We start from the raw sequence: 20,497 nt of genomic DNA on the forward strand, positions 1-20,497 counted from the left end.
CTTGGGAGGAAAACTTGAAGGATTTGGGCATGTTTGGTTTGGTGAACAGATTACTGAGGAGTGACGTTATTGCAGACTTTAAGTATCTCAAGGGTTGTCCCAGAGAAGAGGGAACAGATCTAATGGTTTTAAGTTACAGGAGGATAGTTTTCAATTGAACATTAGAAGGAACTTCTTGACAGTAAAAGTGGTTCAGCAATGGAACCAACCTCTTAGAGAGGTGGTGGATGTCTTCAAAAAGAGGCTGGACAGCTACCTGCTGGGGATGCACTGAGAAGGCAATTGGACTTGGGCAATGAGGTCACCTCCAATTCTAGGATTCTATGACTCTGTGACTCTATCAATCTGAATGTGGTAGCAATGAACTCTGAAATGTTCTTTATCTAGATCCAGAACCTTGGGTTTAGCCTTTCAACAATAGCTACTATACTTTGTTCTTATAGGTAATGTTTCAATGAAAATCTATCATTGGCCTAAATTGGCCAATGGGGGGGGGGGGCATAGTGGAAATGAGAGCATTTGGAAGGCCCTAGTCACAAAAAACAGCCTTGGAGGCTCCATGTGGCCTGTGGCCTGCACTTTGCCCACCCCTGTTTCAGGAATTGTGTTGTGTAGTTCAAGAGGGAGCTGACCTCAGGTTCACAGGATCTATTTTCTTTTCCATTTTTTTACAATAACCCTGAGGCCCATCACTTGGTTACAAAAGACGTAATGTTAGAATGAAAGAATATGGAAGCCAGGAATTTGTTTTGAGTACCAAAGTGGAATGGAGCTCACAGTCCTTTCACACTAAAACCCCCTCCTATATAATCCAAGATTTCTTCATTTTAGCAGTATAACTTGAGGTAGGGGATACGTGTGGGTTGCTTATTAGTGATGGGATCATTGATTGCTTTTGTCAAATAACTGAGGCCCGAGACAGATGGGCAGGAAGTGGTGTGCCAGCACCGATTCTAGTGTTCGGGAGCACGCACCAACCACATGCTGCCAAACCGCCATCATAGTGGCCTCCCATCCCCATGGAGGCTGCCATGATGATGCAAGCATGGCGCCATGTCCTCATGTCACGGTGCCACTCTTGCATCATCAATGTGTGACAGTGTGCCAATGGCACACTTGTTGCGTTGGCCACGTGCACCTAAAAGAATCAATTTTTCGGGTTCTTTTTGGTGCAGAGGGACACCACATGGTTTGGCTGCTGTGGCATCCCTCGGAAGCAAGAACGGGCAGCTCCAGCCCACCCTTTTGGGGTGGTCTGTCATACCCCTGAGTCATTGATAGGCCACTGCAGGTCCAAAAATCTACAAGTAGTTTCCAATTTACTTTTTGTCTGCTCCAATGTGTTGTATTTAACTTTTCTTTTCAGAAGGTTGGATCCAAAGTTACTCTTCTTCCAGAAAAACCATTTGGAAGCTGTTAGACTAGACAGCTTGGTAAAGGTACTCTCTTGGGTAACAACTGCCAGACTCTAGGAGTTGTAGTTCCAAAAAAAGTAATTTTTCTGGGCCCTGAATGAGGAGCATTGCATTCTCTATGTTGTAGAGACAGTTATAGCACTGTTCCAGCCCAACTCAAATTATTGATACTGACAATGATCTGTATAAGCACTCTGGTAATTCCCTCCAATGAAACTAAAACTCATTTATTTTTGTGCAGTCACACAGCTCTAGAAGGAAGACATCCCTGTGCTCAGTTTCAGCTGGGCTAACTGCAAATTCCTCCTCCTTCCAAATCTGAACTTCCACTTCTAATGTAAGCTCCTATTTTTCTTAGCACTTAGAAGTGACAGCTCTGAATGCTTTCAGACACAATAAATCTCTCTCTGACTTTCCAGAAGAAACAGTGGCAAGCAGAGTGATCCCTCCAATAACATTTTGTCAACTCAGATCATTTTGATGGGTGCAAGTTACTTACATAGGCTGTTCCATCTAAATGCTCTGCAAGCTTCTTTGCTCTGTTCTTTATTTTGGTATTCTTTTGCCTTCTGTTTCCTTCTCATAATTTATGAGCATTAAAGGTTACATTGTCCATTTCCTCCTTTTCAGCAGTCAACTCTGGCTCAGCTATTTTTCAACTGGTTAAGAACAGTATGTCCACTCCTTTATTGCTCCTAAAGATGGGAAGAGCTGCCAGTTATATATTTCTTGCATTTCTCAGAATACAGCCAGGCTTTTCATATTGTCTAGCTTCTGTATCAAGCTGTGAGACTCTCCCCTCCTTGGCACATGGAAATCCATCCATAGCATGATATAGACTCATCCCTATGTACACATTTTTATACATCAGCTAGAATCCCATTGGTGTCTTACATAATAATATAATAATAATAATTTTTTTATTTATATACCGCTATTCCAAGGATCACAGTGGTGCACAGCAAGAGATAGATGTAAGATCCTCTATGGAAATCATTGAAATTTTTGTCCTATGAGTAACATCCACATTCAGGCCCCTTTCACACCACACAGTTATAGTACTAGAATTCTACTTTAACTGCCATGGTTCCATGCTTTGGAATCGTGGGATTTGTAATCTGGGAAAGGGTATTTTGAATTCTCAGGGAGGGAGCTCCAATTCCTCCCCAAACTAGAAACCCCAAGATTCTTTTTCTGCAGCTGTCCCTAGACTGTAGAACAACCTGCCAGAAGAGATTCAACAGATGATTTCACTGTCTGAAGTTAAAACAGCATTGAAGATTAATCTCTTCTAGTAGGCTATCCAGATGATTGTTAACACTGGCAGGGTACAGACCGCCCCTTTGGGGCGGCCTGCACCCGCCACTTTTTGTGGAGGATTGGGGCCAGGGCAGCCATACCAGCAGCCCCTGTGGCCCCAATCAGGTGCTTTCCCGGGCCACGGAGAAGCAGCAAAATGCTGCTTCCCCATGGCCTGGAAAAGGGGTGCCCTTGGGGCTTCATGCCCCTGGACACCCCGGAGTCACAGGCAGAGGAGAAAGGGGCCACTTGGCCCCTTTCTCCCTGCCTTCTTTCCCACAGCCATTTTGTGGCTGCGGGAACAAGGCGCCCTTCCAGAAGGAGCTCTGTTTTGGAGCTCCTTCTAGCGCTGCAGCCAGGCCACCGTAAGCAGCCTGGGGCAGCGCAAACACGTCATGCCCACCCCGCACCGTTTGGACATGGCACGTGTATGATGTCATAATGTACACAGAGCACCACCATTATGCCGCCGCCAGCATATATTAGGATTAGGGGGCATGCACATGGTGCACGCTCCCTAAACCTAATACTGGCACTGGTATGCTGCTTTTTGGTGGTCTGTACTGTGCCATTGTAAATTTTAAACAATGAATTTTAAATGTAGATTGATTTTATATTTATGTATCTTATTTGTTCTTTTAAACTGATGTATGTTTTAACTGATGTTGTGTTCTTAACTGACACATATTTGTTGGTCTGTTACTGGTTGAATAGGCTGGCCACAAATTTAATACAAAAACACAATCATAAATCATATACATTCATAACCAATATCATCAGTGTGTATACAATGCACAATCAAAATAAGGTTAAGGGGGCATGGAGTCCAGTGGTGTTCAAGACTATTGGTGTTCATGAACAGCCAGAAAAGCCCCCAAAAGAAAAACAAAACAACTTGAACTCACTGCAGTTGCCCCTCTCATATAAATGCACACGCAGATAATGCATCTAAAACAAACAGAAGATAAATGGGACTGAATTGACATACGTGACCTTTGCAAAGGTGAAATGTGCCAGGAACATCCTCCCCTACTTCTCAGGATGTAGTAGTTAGAAATGGAGATGGAGTGAGTGACTTGAAAGGCCTTCCCACACTGTCTAATATTTTCCAATAAACACTCTGTTATTGGAGCCCAACTCTCACAATTCCTTAGATCATCTGGGCCAGATACTGCCCATGTGTGTTGTGGGATTCTGGGCATTGTAGTCCATAAATACTTTATTCCAAGCCCTGAATTTTTAAAAGCATCAGTTTTGACAATAAGTTTCTGGGCCAATTGGAGATGTGGGGCTTTTTGTGTGTATATATAGATATAGATATAGATATTTCTTTCCCAGAGACGGGTAAAGTCACACTGGCTCCACAAGTTGAACCTTGTGCCCCGGTAATAGAGGTCATCAGGAACACGGAGTCAGTGTTGGATATCTTCCAATCAGAAACAAATAAAACTTGGCCCGGTGGGATTCGGACTCGACCATTAGCTGCCCCTCTAATGAACAGTTCAGCTTTGTAGTGTGCCTGTTTCAGGAACAGCTGTTTGTCTAACCCCTGAACTGCCCCAATACATTAATCTGGAGCATAATTTAGCTCTGTCTGGGCTTCTGTGTATGCACCAATAGCTGGCAAGCATAGATTTAGCAGCCAGTTAAAATGATAATTTGTGGAGGTTTGTTTTAAAATTCTTATTCTTATTTAGATAGATTGAACATGAAAACATTTAGGAGAATGCAAACCTTGGCATCTACTCCCTTTCCTACCATCTGGTTTAAGGATTCTTTCTATGGGTTTGGCTTTTCTTGAGAATTGCATGTGCAGAGAAGGATGAGGCAAAACACCCTAGCTGTGTTGTGCTGGGAGCTGTGTGTATTTTAGCATAATTGAAAGTGCTTTTTATTGCTGGCAATTGTGTACCTTTGTTGGAAGCACATTACACACAGTCTGGAATTCTTCTCATGTGACATACAAGTGTAAGTTTAATTAGACATGTGGTTGTACTTTTTGACGGTTGTGCAACAGATGCATTCGCTCATGGCTGCATACTATTTGGGACTCGTCAATAAAATTCCAACCATGCAGTTGGACATTCTCTTACGGCACATAGCTATTCAACAGTGGTTTCAATAGTTTTGCCTGTGTAACTCTCCCTGAAAGACAGCTTTCAAGTGCTCATGCATAATCTGGGAAGGTGTACCACTTCTCTTTTTCTAGCTGCTGAACTGTAGCCATACAGTGCCTGGGTGCCTCTCACCTCTTCCCAAGCTGCATAAGGCTGTAGCAGTGTGTTCCAGCTCTTGAAAGCTGTCATGTCCTATCTAAAGGAGGCCTTCTGCAATGAGGAAAGAGAAGAGCAGAGCTCAGCTAACAGGTTCCATTGAGGACCTGAGGTGGCTGGCATCCCAATCCTGGAAGCAGAGCCTGGATCATATCACATAAACCTTGAATTGGAATCAGAGACACTGTACTCTTCTGAATGATGAAGACTAAATTGGCAGCAACAAGAGAGCAGGGAATGCCTTGACGTGCTTTAAAAAAGAAACAATGGCGGGTTATAGACCGCCGCTTTGAGGCGGTCTGCCGCCGCCGCTGTTTGCTCCGTAAGGGAGCCGCTGCAGCCAAACCGCGCGGCTCTGTTACGGAGCAAAAAAGAAGCTCCAAAATGGAGCTTCTTCTTGCGGCGCCCTAATGACGTCGCGAGGCGCCAGGGGCGCATTCGCGACGTCATTAGCGCCACGACATGTTCAGACGCACAGCGTCCGATACGTAAAGATGGCGGTGCCCGTATGAACAAGGCGCTGCCATCTTGTACGTATTCTATACGTACTAGGGTTAGGGGGGTGCGGAAGCACCGCCCCCTTCCTAACCCTCGTACGTATAGAATACGTACTAAGTGGCGGTCTGTAACCCGCCAATGAGATCATTAGGCCAGTTGTGATTTGTGTGTCTGTGTGCATGTGCCTTCAAGTCACCTGTTGATTTATAGTGACCCCATTAATTTCATAGGGTTTTCTTAAGCAAGAAATACTCAATGGTGCCAATTCGTTCCTCTGAAATAACTACCTGGTAGCAGTTGATGGTCTCCCAACCAAGTACTAATCTGGGCTCACACTGCTTGGCTTCCAAGATCAGACAAGAGCTGGTGCCTTGATTTATAGATAGGTGCAAGAGAGATGGCATTGGGACAGTGAATGTCATATTTTTGTTGCGAGACAACAGCTCCATTAGTTCACTGGGCATTGTATGATATTCCCTGTGGTTCTGTTTCCTGAACTTTAGTTTGTTCCTTTTACTATTGTCTTTGGTAGCTCCCTGACAAACTTTCGATACTTCGGCTTTTCATGCTCAGACCCTAGAAAGCATTGACCACACTTCTGCTCAGATGCACCTTCTGTGTGGAACGGCTTTGCTTCTGATTCAGCACCTCATTGACATGAAAGCCAAAAAAAGGGCCAGGGATGCTGTTTCCTATCTATGAGCTTTTCTACTCATTATCTTTTGAACCCCATATAATGAAACAGGTAATGTAAGATTTAAATAATTTAAGTGTTTACCAAATCATCCTAAACAGGGTGCAGACCTGGAGCTGGACAGTAAAAACATATTGGCCTGTTACAGACTACCAAAATAAAGCTGCTTCAGGTCTCTTTGGAGGTATGCTATTTAAATGATGCATGCATCCTAAGAATCCGGAAGCTGGACCAAAGCTGCACTCCAGCGCTTAGGAATGGAGTGTGGCTTTGGCATGACCTCCAGACTCTTAGGACCCATGCATCATTTAAATAGCATACCTCCAAAGGGACCCGAAGCAGCTTTATTTTGGCAGTCTGTAACAGGCCTTAGTAGAGGAAGATTCAGAACTTAGGCAACCATGCAAGATGGAGGAAAGAATATAGGGAAATAGCTTGCAGTAACAGCTGGCAGCTTCTGTGTCAGTGGGGAGGTCCATCCATCTGGTTTTGACAGCTTGGCACAAGCTGTCAAAAGTGTTAAATCCCATTGTCCTATCACTCCTATGTCTATGGGCTATAAATGTCCAGCCAGCCAGAGTATTGCAAAAGAAACAGCTGCCGGCAAATCAATCCAGTCCAGGTCATGCACACGTAATCCAGGGAGCTGAAGGACAGTGCAGAAGAAAAATCTCAAATGGTCAAGAAGTCATTGTTGTTTTGTTGTTAACTGCCATCAAGTTGGCTTCAACTTATGGCGATCCTATCAATGAGAGATGTCCAAATCACCTTATGTTCAACTGCCCTGCTCAGGTCTTGCAGGCTAAACTGACACTGCAAAATTGATGCAGTTTAACATTGCTTTAACTGCCAGGGCTCAATGCTATGGAATTCTGGGAGTTGTAGTTTTTTGAGATATTTAGCCTTCTCTGTTGGAGGGTTTCAGTGCCACAACAAACTACAAATACCAGGATTCCATAGAATGGAGCCATGGCAGTTAAAGTGGTGTCAAATTGCATTTATTCTGCTGTGGCAGCAGTCACACAACTTCCTTGATTGAATCTATCCATCTGTAATGTGGTCTTCTTCTTTTCCTACCGTGTCAAAGTAGGACAGTCTCAGTTCAGGCATTAAACAGAGCCACTAGTCCAGATAACCAAAGCCACAAAAGGGACAAGAGAAGGAGTCATTAAACATAGCTAGTCTAGGAGTCAGGAATCCCAAGAAACACAGAAACATGGACAGCACTGCCAATGAAAGAGACTGAACAGTTGGAAGCAATGATGCTTCCCAGCAGCTGCTGGGAGATTTGTAGATGGGTCCCTTTGGGATGGTTGACGGATGAGTCAGTTTTTCAGACTTAACAGATATTGATTCCTATGAAACTTCGCCTTCTCTCTTTACTAGACTTCAGAGGATGAATGTGTCTCTCCAGCATCTATAAAGTCCTGCTGAGGTGAGAACCTCCTCTCCAGTTGCTGCTTCAGCCACCAGATGTGGGAAGCAAGTGTAGTCTAGAGCTAGAAATTCTTCACGATCCAATTATTTTGTGTCAGATTCCCCAGAACTTAGACACCTCCTGTAAACATACTACCAAAACCTGCATTGGATTCAACATCCAGTGGACGTGGATGCTACCAGCCACCATGGGCAGTTGGGAGTGTATTGAAAAGAGAATTCACTACCTGAAATGACTGAAAAATTCAAAATAATTTATAATTGGACATATAATTCTTCAATATGTTTCTTCTCAAAGGAAGCAATGATTAAATTAGAGGGTTATTCTTTAAAAAAATACCCAGTTTTTAAGCATATTCACAATTCTGGACTCATCCTTTACAAAATTCACTCAGGGCTTTTTTTGCACAGAAAGCAGAATTTTTCTGTGCAGGAAACAGCATTTTCTGTGCAGAAAATATTCCTGCATGGAAATATTATTTTCTGAACAGGAAATGCTACTTCCTTCATAGAAAGTGTTGTATTCTACGCCAGTCACCTATGTGCATATTTTATTTAATTTAAATGAAGTTTTTCTCATGAAGTGAGAGCCATGGTGGCTCACAATTTTGTGCAAATAGGTCCCCAATTACATTTTCTGCACATGAAGCAGCTTATACTGTGCAGAAATACCATTTCACTGTTCAACATTTTGAATATTTCCAAACTTCTTTCCATCTCTGTTTGTAACCATTAAGTGGAAAATTACCAACTGTAACACTGGCTCTTCTTGAACATGCTGCACCTCTGGTTTTAAAAAGAAGGTTCTTGTACCATTAAAAAAGTAGGTGGAAAATACAGACATTAATCTCCTTAATACCAGATAGAATAGGTGTATCAATTGGACTTACCTGTATGTTAAATCTGCAATTAAACAGTTCATTTGGTGGGTCAGATCTAGTTGGGATTGACAGGATTCAGACTACATATTTCTATTTCATATGCAAATTAATATAAACATTTGATTTATATTTTAAAAAGCAAGGAAAGTTTAGCTTTCCAAACTTTGGCTGGTTTCTTTTTCTTCTTCTTCTTTTCAAAGGTAATTATTCAGAGGCAGAAGATACCTATTAAACTTAGAAGACGACAACAGGCAAGCAACAGAACTGTCGCCAGAGAAAATAATGAGCCTTCCATTGTTATTTATAGGCATTGAAATTAATAGGGAAACGCAGATGGAGACATTTGTTTCAAAAGCTAGGTTTCAGCAAATAACAAACAAATGAACATTTAATGTAATATTTTCTTCCCAACATGTTGCTCTTTTGAAAGTAAAAAAACTAATAATAAAGCAAATTACATTAAATTTAAAGCACCACTGAGGAATGGAATGAAGAAATAATAAATAATATTAATTAGTCATTTTGGATAATTAACATGAAAGCATTAGTCCTGAATGACAGCAAACAAGCAAAAAAAGAGAGAGAGAGAAAGGGGAAAAGAGAACAACATTTCATAATAAACAAAACACCTTGTATTTGAAGACTGTAATGTAATGGCTTTGGTGGAAATGAATAATTGTCCACCTAACATTTTCAGTTTTTGACAAAAAGATTACAGAAGCTACTAATATTCAAAGCAGAAATGAACCTTCTTGGGTTTGTTCTTTTTCTAGAGATTTTGTATGGCTCCAATTTACAGAAACTTCTTTGGAAACACCCGAGTTAGTGTCCATTCACACAACCAATGAATGTAAAGTGTGAAGTGGAAAAATCTTTGCACATGACCAAGCTAGGGGTAGAAAGAACTGTCACTGGATTCAATACTGTCAAGAAATGCAACCCTTGTGCACTCCCTAGAATTGTTGTGAGACAATGTGCCCCAGACATTGAACCTTTTTGCAAATTTCAGCAGTTCATCGTGTATGGGGTACACATACAGGAATGAAGCACACACAAAACACATATTTAAACATGCAAATAAGTAAGAACTTTATCATACCAGCCTGCCGTCCCAACACACTCCTGTTAGCTTAAGAAATGAATCATACTGGTTTTGCATAATTTCTTATCACATGTTTCCCCACAATAACGCTTTGTTGATCTGTAGTCATGAAATCTTTTACAATGGCAAACAGTGACTTCCAGGAAGAACAATGGAAACAAGTGATTGTGGCTGCCAACCACCTCCCAGAGATTGCTGCTGTGCTTAAATGAAAAATGCTAAGCAATTAAACAACCCATCTCAAGGCCAGGTAGCTATAAAACTGTCAGCAGTTCTTGTAGTTCACAACTATTTGTTCTGCCAGATTTTTCATATTCTTCATGATCATGGATTTACAGTGGGACTTTGACATCTGCAGGTATCTGTTCCGATCCCCCCCCCCGAAATCCAAATCTGCAGGAACTCAAGTCCCGCTATTCCCAATACCAGTGTGTGTCCCAAATTGTGGGAGGGCTGTGTGCCTATGCTACCATTGGGGACAACTGGGGGCTTGCCATTCATGGATGCTAAAATCCACTGATGGCAAGTCCATGTATAAGGAGGGGCCACTGTATTTTAGGTTCTTGATTTCAGGACTGATTTACATTTGTGTCTCTTTGTCTTTCCCTTTAGCTTTAGTTGATTACTAGCTTCTTATGATGGATTCTGGAATGGCGGAGACCTTGCTAGTGTCTGTTCTTGCAACTTCAGTCAATTTCCTTGATCACCTGTATTTGACCTGGACTGGGTGAACTTCCCTGGAATGGTGTCTCCTATTATAACCTGCTTCCATTAGTATTCAGTGCCTTATGCATACAACAGTGATGGTACACAGGACCAAAATTTTATTGTCAATTTGGACTAGAGAAGAACCGTTGAATAATTTGGATTAATGTATGTGCTGATGCAATATTCAACAATTGATTGAATGGGTCTACTCTTGTTGGGACTAACCAGCAAGATCCCAGCCAGGTTTGTACAAGGCACAAAAGCAAACAGAAATGCAGATGGTAATTATAATGAAGACAGAAACTTAAAAAAAAAAAAAAAGCTCAGTGCCATCACTGAGAAATTGATAGTGCTGATTCTACATCTCTGTGTGTCTGTGGGGGGGGGGGGGGGGAGTGAAATGAGTTCGTCCCTAAAATGGAAAATTAGAATGTTTCATGAAATTAATGGAAAAGAGGATCCTAGAAAGAATAAAGAGGGGCCTGGATAAATTAAAGATTTTATCTGCAACCAAACTGGAGTAATTGACTAAATTAACTTGTCTTAAAGAGACATGTCCTGAGACACTGCAAAAATAAAGAGAAGATAAAAGGAAATTAGAGAATGTAATATGGCATCAGGATAGGGACAGGAAGAAAACCAAAATGGAGAAAGGAAATATGATTGTCAAAGAAATGGTGTGTGTGTGTGTCTGTGTGTGTGTGGAAAGAAGGAAAGAGCCATTGACATGCATATAAGCGATGGGTAAATGTGGCACTTTCTTTAGCAACAAAGACCCTTATCATTTGGCTAGCAATTCACAAAGATGGGGGAAACCATTCAGAAAAAACATATCAGAGAAGCTTTCACATCTGCTAGAAGCAGGTGCATCACCCATCATTTCCAAACTCTGACCCTTGAATGGATGGAAGAAGAACAAAAACACAACAGTGGCAATTTTTTAATTTTGTTGCTATCAGTGATCTGGTTTGGGCCTTGCTCACTTTGTATAACTACCTCTTTCCCAGATAATCTCCAAGGGAGATGACCACTACTTTCTCGTGGAAAATATATTAAAACTCTCATCACCCCCAGCCAGCAAAGTCTGCTAGCTGGCTGGGGATGATAGGAGTAGCTCCCCATTATATCTGAAATGTACAGGGTTGGGAAATGATGTATTAAACATGATGGAAGAAACTGCCTAATATATCTGAGTATAGCACATTGGAGAAGGTTGAAACATGCAAAGAAACCCATGACCTGAGTCCAATTTCTAGAGTAGACATATTGAATCATTTGCAAAATAGTAAGACAGCATTTATTTAAATCCCATTAGTTCAATGGTTCTATTTAAGTTGTGCTTTGTTTGTGGTTGTTGTGTGCCTTCAAGTTGTTTTTGACTTATGGTGACCCTACAAATCTATCATGGGGTTTTCTTGAAAAGGTTTGTTCAGAGGAGGTTTGCAAACAACAACTGTGATGACTATATCACAATTGCAGCTTAGCTCTTTCAACCCTTCTGTTACTGGAGAAGACAAGTGCAAGGGAGCAACATGATTTCTGTTCTCATATTCAGTATTATTTCAACAGCTCATCCCTTTATATTCTCTTACCTGTGTAGAAGAGAAGAGCAGAATGGGAGTCAAAGTCTCTTGCTGGAGTGCATCCTCTTTTTCTGATATTTATTTGCCCTAAGCCCTACAAATGATTGCAGGCATGGATCAATTGATAGGTGTATGTGTATAAAAATAGCCAGTACAGTAGTCTAATTCTATTGTTAAGCCTGCTAGAGCTGAGCCATTGAATCAACTGGATTTTCTCATGTGTTGATTCACCTTTCTTATGTGTTGATGCAATGGGTCTATTCTAACTGGGACTAATCAATAGAATCCCACCAAATAGAGTACAATGGTTGCAAACTGGAGACACTCTTGTGTTCATCAGTGACTTTATTGTTGTTATTTTTCATCATGTCAACTTCAATTTATGATGACCCTATGAATGTGAAGCCTCCCAGATCCCTGGTGATTGATTGTCTTGCTCTGATCTTTCAAACTCAGGGCTGTAGCTTCCTTGATCGACTCAATCCACCTGTAGTTCAGACTTCCTCTTTTCCTACTGCCTCCCATTTTATCAAGTATCATTGCCTTTTCCAGTGAGTCATGTATCTTCATCATATGTCCAAAGTACAACAGTCGTAGTTTAGTCATTTTGGCTTGTGGGGAGAGTTCAGGCTTGATTTGCTTTAAGACCCATACCTTTGTCATTTTACCATTCCATGGTATCTGAAGAACTTTTCTCCAGGTGGTAGAAGTGACTACTACCAATTTATTTCCTTATCCTCCATGAAAAAGAAAATCCACAATACCTTGTTAGCAGGTGTATGCATTATCATTACAAAATGACTTCCTGACAGTAAAGGGTGTTCGACAGTGGAACGCACTCCCTTGGAGATCTTTAAGCAGAGGCTAGATGGCCATCTGCTGGGGATGCTTTGATTTGGATTTCCTGCATGGCAGGGGGTTGGACTGGATGGCCCATGTGGTCTCTTCCAACTCTATGATTCTATATGATTCTGTGAAAAACAACACAGGTAACTAAATCTCAATTTTTCAATGGCAGCTGACTTGGTCAAAGTTTCTTTGGGTTTTAACCCACTTGGGGGAAGTGAAATGAATTATGCTGCTGTCTTATTTACCTTGTTGATGGCTTGGTGTGTAGTGGATATTTACTCTTAGCATGAGCAGTGAACTGTATGGAACCAATCTTTCCAGTGTTCTGCTCATTAATTTCAGATAATGAATAAACAAAGCATCGTGCAGCATCATGTGTTATACCGAAAATATTACACTGCTTTATCTCCTTCATTTTTCTCCTTCTTGAAGATGAATCAGTGTTATTATCCCCATAATGAGGCCAAGGAGTAGAAATATGAAAAATCAATCAGTTTCACTTCCTTCCTCATTTCAGTTTTGTAAACCTTTTTGTTCTGAATTTGAAAAAAAAACAAAAACTGGTGTAGTCTGGCCAGTTCTTCAAATATGAATTGAATTGAAATTCTCTCCTGTTTGCCATGGGCAAAGTCAAGAAAATATAAAGAAAATACTGTATTTACCTGTTTGTTTTTTAAGGTGAGGAGCCTGTCAGCAAAAAAGGGGGTGGTGATCCTAATGAAACAGTCGGGACATTAGGCCTGGGTAGAGTAATCTGTTTTTGGGTTCTTTCCTATTTGATTTTTTAAAAAAATCTCTGATTCTTTCCATTTGATATATGTGTGTGTGTGTGTGAGTGTGACTCCAAGTCACCTGTTGATTTATCATGACCCTGTGAATTTCATGGGGGTTTCATAGGGAAAGAATATTCAGAGAGGTTTTTTGCTACTTCTGTCCTTTGAGGTATAGCCTACAGCACCTGCAATATATTAAGAAATTTGTAAATTTTGCTTAATTCTATTAAAAAACAAAAACAAACACACCATATTTTTGAGATGAGTAGGGGATAACTATGCTAGTCTTTTGATGCAAAATAAAACAAAGATTAGATTTATTTGATATCACCTTTTGAGGACTACAGCCACCTTCCAAATTGGGTTGCACTTCACATATTTTATTGCTGTTAACTGCATTTGTGTTAATTTCAACTTATGTTTACTTCATGAATGGGAGACCTCCAACAGCCCTGCTCAGGTCCTGCAGATTCAGGGCCATCTGTTCACAGATGAACTCTCCATCACTCCTAGTCAGCCTTTAGTCTCCAGAGTCGAAGTCCAATGCTCAAACCACTACACCACACTGGCTCTATAGAGGGCTATTCTCTTCCACTATGCTATGTCCAAATATTTCCCATGCCCATGAGTTGTTAAGTTCTGGGAGGAGTAACTGCTGTTCCTTCTAAAGAGAGAAAGGGGGATAGAAGTGGGAGACAATACATATCCTGTAGATGTGGCTGTTCTGGGCTCCTAGAGGAAGTAAAAGGTGGGCACATTCCATTTAAGAGTGCACCCTAATTTCATCTCCTTCCCAACTGAGCTGAGAGTAGCTGGTCCTTTTATGATCTTCCCTTTCTTCTCCACCAGCAAATGACAGGAGAAGAGTCTCCTCCTTCCCAAGTTTTGTGCAGTGGGAGGATGCAGGAGTGCATGTGCAGAGCTACACCAATGTACAGAATCTCAGCCCAGGAGTGCCAAGAAGACACAAACACAAAACTAACATCTTCCAGGAGCCTAGTCTCTTCGCCTTACAAATTGGGGAACCACTTAAGCATGCAAACACTTGAATCCACACATCTGGTATCAGACAAGAATCTCAATGACTGCTTTTCTCTTGAATTTAATTTGGGCGCCGTCCCTTCATTGCCTGGGGTGCTTTCAATGGGGAGGCAATTTTAAAATATTAAAAATAAAACAAACAAATTATAGCTTCTATGCAGTTAGGAAAACCCCTCCCTGAAAAAAGGAACAAATAGAGAGAAATATTTAGCAAACTGAGCCAAGAAGCCTTTGGTTAGTAGGAGCCTTCATTTGGAAAACAAAAAAGACTGGAGACAGTGAAGCTCATGAAAGTCTATGGATGTGCATACCCTCCAACTGTTCCAGTTTGGCAGGGACAGTCCTGACTAATCCTCTGCTATCCTACATTTTCATCTGATTTTAAAATATCCTAATTTTTTTCTTTCCACTTCCTCCTGTACCCTAAGCTTACTTGGTAGTGCATGCACCTGTAACCTCAAGGATGGACTTTTGCAATGTGCTCTACATTGGGCTACTTTTGTACCAAATTCAGAAATTTCAATTAGTTCAAACTATGGCAGCCAGATTGATCACAGGTATATCCAGCACTGAGCATATCACACCAATATTTAAATCACTCTACTGGCTGCCAGTTAGTTTCTGGGCAAGGTATAATGTGTGAGTTAATACCTTTATAGCCTTCTATGGTTTGGGTCCAGTTTATCTATGGGATCAACTCCTTCCAAATGATTCTCCACATACACTTGGGACCTCTGGTAGACATTAAATTCAACCTGCCAGGACTAGCCTGGCAATTGTCACCCAGAGGACTGTGGAATGACCTGCCAGGAGGGATTCGACAGCAAAACACACTGTCTGTGTCCAGGTACTAAGTTGTGACTGGATGAGAATCTAGTGAGCAGACAGGTGTAGACCATGGTAACAAGCCAAGTAAACCAGGTGATTGTATTAACTAATTAGAAAGGTATAATTGCCTTGTGGATCTACTGGGTCTTGGGAGCATTCATTCAATCCTGCTCTCCATGCTGCCCTCATGGTAATGTATGCATGCTGCTGAATCAAGATTTTGTACTATGCTATTCATATTGTTTTGCTTCAGTTTTTGAGACTTCTGTTAAGTAAAGTTTTATTAAATTTCCTCAAACCTCTGCTGTCATTTTTTGCTATTATACTCACACCCCAACAGTCTGAATGTAAAACAGTATTAAAGACCTATCTCTTCTGGCAGGTCTATGCAATCTATCTTAAACTATGATTTTTACATTAGTATATTTTATATTTATGTCTGGATTATTTTATGTGTGACAGTTATCTTAATTTTATGTTTATGTGTTTTAATGTATGTGTTTAAATGCTTTTATGTGTTTAAATATATATTGTATTTTATTCTTGATAATATTCCACCTCAAGCCTTGGGGAGAGGAGGGTAAGATATTTTTTAAAAAATATTATTTATTCACTTGAATTGCTGCAAACTGAATTCAGTGTGCAAAAGGAGTTTTGCAGTTATCTAACCCAAAAGGGGAGAAGAGGCAGAATCTTGCCCTTCCCTGTTTGGTGTTGCTGACTGCCTTTGAGCTGATCATGGTGGCCCTGTGGATGAGACATCTCCAAAATGCCGTATCTTCCAGAGCTCAGTTGAAATCCTTTAAATTAATACCTGTGAACTCCTTAATATAGTCCATCAATCTAGCATGCAGTCTTCCTCTCTTTCTACATCCCTCCTCCTTTCCTAGCATTATTATGCTTTTCTGCAGACTTAGGCAAAATTAAACTGCTGTAGTCTCTTCTAGCTTGTGTGTTTTCCCTCATTAACAACTTTTGCCATCTTGACCACATTTTGATGTTGCTTGGCCACATGTGTCCCAGTTTTCATCTTTGAAATATTGGAGGGTATAGGTGTATAGAGTAACATAGGGCTAGTTAGAAGTGCAGGACAGAATCCAAATTATGCCAGATGAAGGTGTGTATGAGAGATCCTGGCAGAGATAATAAGATCCAACCACAGCAAATAGAGCCAAGAGAATCCACTGGATAAACAGAAAAGATAATTGCATCCAGGGATCATAACAATATGGAATAACTAGGGTCTCTCCAGCTCCTCCAAACTCCTAGTCTCTTAAGGGTAGGAATCCTACCATAAGCCTTGGAGTTCCCCTGGCCCCAGCATCAAATACTAGGCAAAGCCGTCAGTAAGAGCCCACGCCCTTTGCTTCTTGCCAGCTCAAATTAAGCCTAGAGCTGCAACCCACAAATGACAGAGGGCTGGCAATCTCAGTGGGTGCCACCTTTGTCTTCAAAACCACACATTTTGTGTTTCCCAGAGGTGCCAGGCTGACAACCCTGGAGTCTTCATTCTACCCTTCCTCCCACCCTCCCCCATAGTCAAATATGCCAGGGATTATTGTCCTTATAGATCCCTCCTCATTCTCATGCAAGCCCATGTAGAGGTGGGTGGCGGGCAGCATTTTAATTTGGACAGTGTGCCATGGTATGGGAGGTATTGCTCTTGCCTCCAGAACTGAGCCAGTTTGGAAGAGTTTGGACTGAATTGCACTGAATGTCATTAATTCCCCCCCCCCCCATAATGAAGGGGTAAATAAGGCTGCATCTTAACTGCCATGGCACAATGCCATGGACTCTTGAGATCTGTAGTTGTGACACAAGAGCTCTCTGGCAGAGAAGGCTAAATATCTCACAAAACTAGAAAGCCCAGAATTCCCTAGCATTGAGCCATGTCAAACTGCATTAATTCTAAAGGGCAGATTAGACCAGTTCCAAAACTTTGGTCCTCTTTGGTCCTCTTTGTTTTGGATTTCAGCTCCCAGAATTCCTGACTGATGAACAAGTTGGCTAGGACTTCTGGGAGCTTAAGTCCAAGACTTATTATCTCTGCCAGGATCTCTCATACACACCTTCATCTGGTCAAAGCTGGGGGGGGGGGGCAGTGGATTAGACCATGTTTGGTGAAAGCAGGTGTGACCCATCACTACAATACATGCTTTGAATTTTGGTTTTGTTAGTTTCATTTTGTTTCCCACTGTCATCATTTGATAAAATGGCTTGCCATCAATCCACTCCTATACAGAGAGACTAAGGGAAGGAGAAAAGGGAGAGGAACTCTTTCAATATTTTACTGCTAATGCAAAGCATGAGGTGAGGAAAGGCGACACCAAAATCCATTTCCTTTTGTAACACGGCCACCCTGTTAAGCTACAATACCAGCTCCTGAAACAACACAATTAAGAAGAAGGGTTTGGGCTGCATCAAAGGTCACTTGTTTAGTTCTTATTGGTTCCTTCTGAATATTTCGAGACACATGAACCTTTTCTTTTTTTTTTAACAGTAGAATGATGTATAGCTTTGAAATAATAACGGAGGGAGCTAGGGGTAAGCTGAGCTATGTTTACTTAGTCATTCCAGGTGCCCTTAGCCATCGGTGACCTCGTCGAGTTATAAGAAACAATGCGGTCCTTCAGATCCGTTGCCATAAAGATCCACAACTCGCTAAATGCATTAAGACATTAATGTCTGTTTGGGGATCAGTTCTCAACTTAACAGGTTAACCTCTGGCCCATAAGGGATAAACAGCAAGCAAGATTTAGCTGTGGTGTAATGGATAGCCACAGCCCACCCATCTGATAACAGTTTTGGAAGGAGGTAAGTTTTCCCCTCTCGTAGGGGAGCACTTCTTAGAAATAATCAAAGGTGACATCTCAACACTTTATCAAAATGCTGTGATCTGACGTTCGTATTGCAAAATGATCTCAGTCTTTCTGACAGTAGCAGAAAGAATGGAGCAGGATTAATTTGGTCCAAACTGGGAAAGGAGGTGGGTGTGCATTATGGGAAGGTGCACAGGACAGGTCCCAGAAAAAAATGTTGGGTGCCTTGTGAACAAAGGTTGCAGCAGGCCCTGCAAATTTCTGCACACAAAAGATTGTCTTCACCAATCTGGTGCTTTCCTAATGTATTAATCTATAAGGATCCCTCACTGGGGATATTGGGGACGGTAGTTCAACACATATGAAAAGTGCCAGGTGTGCCCTCCAAAGGCATTGCCCTCTGCTGTTATTAGCTGTGGCAAAGAAATGGGAATTGAAATCAGGAACAAGTAGAAGAGACATGTCTGAAGCATTCTCCCATCCTGAAACCCTGATCAAGGCACAGATATAGTTAAGTTGTGCCTGCACTACAGAATTAATGCAGTTGGATGCTGCTTTTACAGCCATGGCTCAGTGCTATGGAATTGTGGAAACTGTAGCTTACGAATTTAGCTTTCCATAGCATTGGGATCCTACATTTAGGATTCCATAGCATTGAGCCATGGCAGTTAAAGTGATACTGGGCCATCTCATCCACATTTGCAAGTCATGTAAAGTTTGTCAACGTTCACTGGTAATCACTTCATGTTTTCATTCCAGCAGATCAGAAATACCTTCCTTAACTGTCATCACCGTCAGCCATTTGTTTATTTGGAATTACATAGAGCAGCAGTCCCATCTTGTTCCCAAGGGATACTCATGATACTCATCACTTTATTGGATGCTTTTCAAATCCCTAATTCACTTCCTTGGTTGTTTCTTGCAGAGGTGAGGAAGTTGGCAGAATGATAATTACCTCTAGGCACCGAGGAGAAGAAATGGGCCCCGTGCCTAATAGATCTCTCATCAAATGTCTAATTCTCATTTCCAAAGTAAAACTGTGTTTTGTTTCAATTGTTCAGAAATGTAGGGAATTCCCTTCAGTGTGCATATGTCTCTGTGTCATGATAGCTACAATTCTGAATTTCTTTCAAAAGAAAGAAATTTCTACCTCTTTTAAGCCACTGACTGATCATTGCATTGGATTTGTGTTGTTGTTGTCATTGTTATGTGTCTTTAAGTCATGTCCAACCTATGGTAACCCTAAGGCAAACTTATCATGGGGTCTTCTTGGCAAGATTTGTTCAGGGAGATTTCACTTTGCCTTCTTCTGAAGCTGAGAGAGTGTAACTTGTCCAAGGCCATCCAATGGGTTTCCATGGCCAAGTGGGGATTTTGTACCCTGGTTTCTAGAGTTGTAGTCCAATGTTCAAACCAAGACTACACCATGCTGGCTCACAGTTGTATTGGATTTTATATTGAGCTAAATCTAGTTGCTAGCCCCAAACAGAGCAGAAGTTTTAAGCAATGGGATTTGCATATGTTTGAATTTAATGAGTCTCATTCATTTCAGTGGTCTACTCTAGGTAGGACTAGCAATTGAATTTAGACCAGACTCTTATTGAATCCTATTGACTCCTATTGATCTCATACACATGTGAAAGTTCCCTTACACATACAGTAGTTTTTTTTGAGCCACTGAGCAATGGATAAATTCAGTTCATGCTTCATAAGTGTAGTTCTAAAAGAGTAGCCATTTAAAATTTCAATAAATCTTAATTTTACTCCAAACCAGAGTAAAGTAATTGAATCAGATGTATTTACTTGTGCGTTGACTCACCATTCAATCATTAATTCAATGGGGATACTCTAGTTGGGATTCCAGCCATGAAGGTGCACTTCTTTGTATGGTGTGAAACTATTTGTCACTGCCTTCAGTATACTGTTAAATTCACTGGGAATGCAGAAACATGCATGGTGTATTCCTGAATGCACAATGGGATGTATGCACTCATATTGTCAGATACATAATGAGCTCTCCAATGCTGATATTCAGGAGAAGGATCGTTGTAGTACAAGCAGTCTAAAACTATGTGAATGTAGATTTACACTGTGTTAACATGATGTATGGTCTTGGCTCATTGTTTGACTGATAGCTCATTGAATCATCACATTCAATAGTGTTGTGATAAATTCTGAAATCCAGACAGTCATTGTGACAGTATCCATAGCCATGTTCTCAAGGAGAATCCACCACCACCACCATCATCATCATCATCATCATCATCATCATCATCATCATCATCATCATCATCATC

This window comes from Sceloporus undulatus, chromosome 5, assembly GCF_019175285.1.
Source record: "Sceloporus undulatus isolate JIND9_A2432 ecotype Alabama chromosome 5, SceUnd_v1.1, whole genome shotgun sequence".
Classification (NCBI taxonomy): Eukaryota; Metazoa; Chordata; class Lepidosauria; order Squamata; family Phrynosomatidae; genus Sceloporus; species Sceloporus undulatus.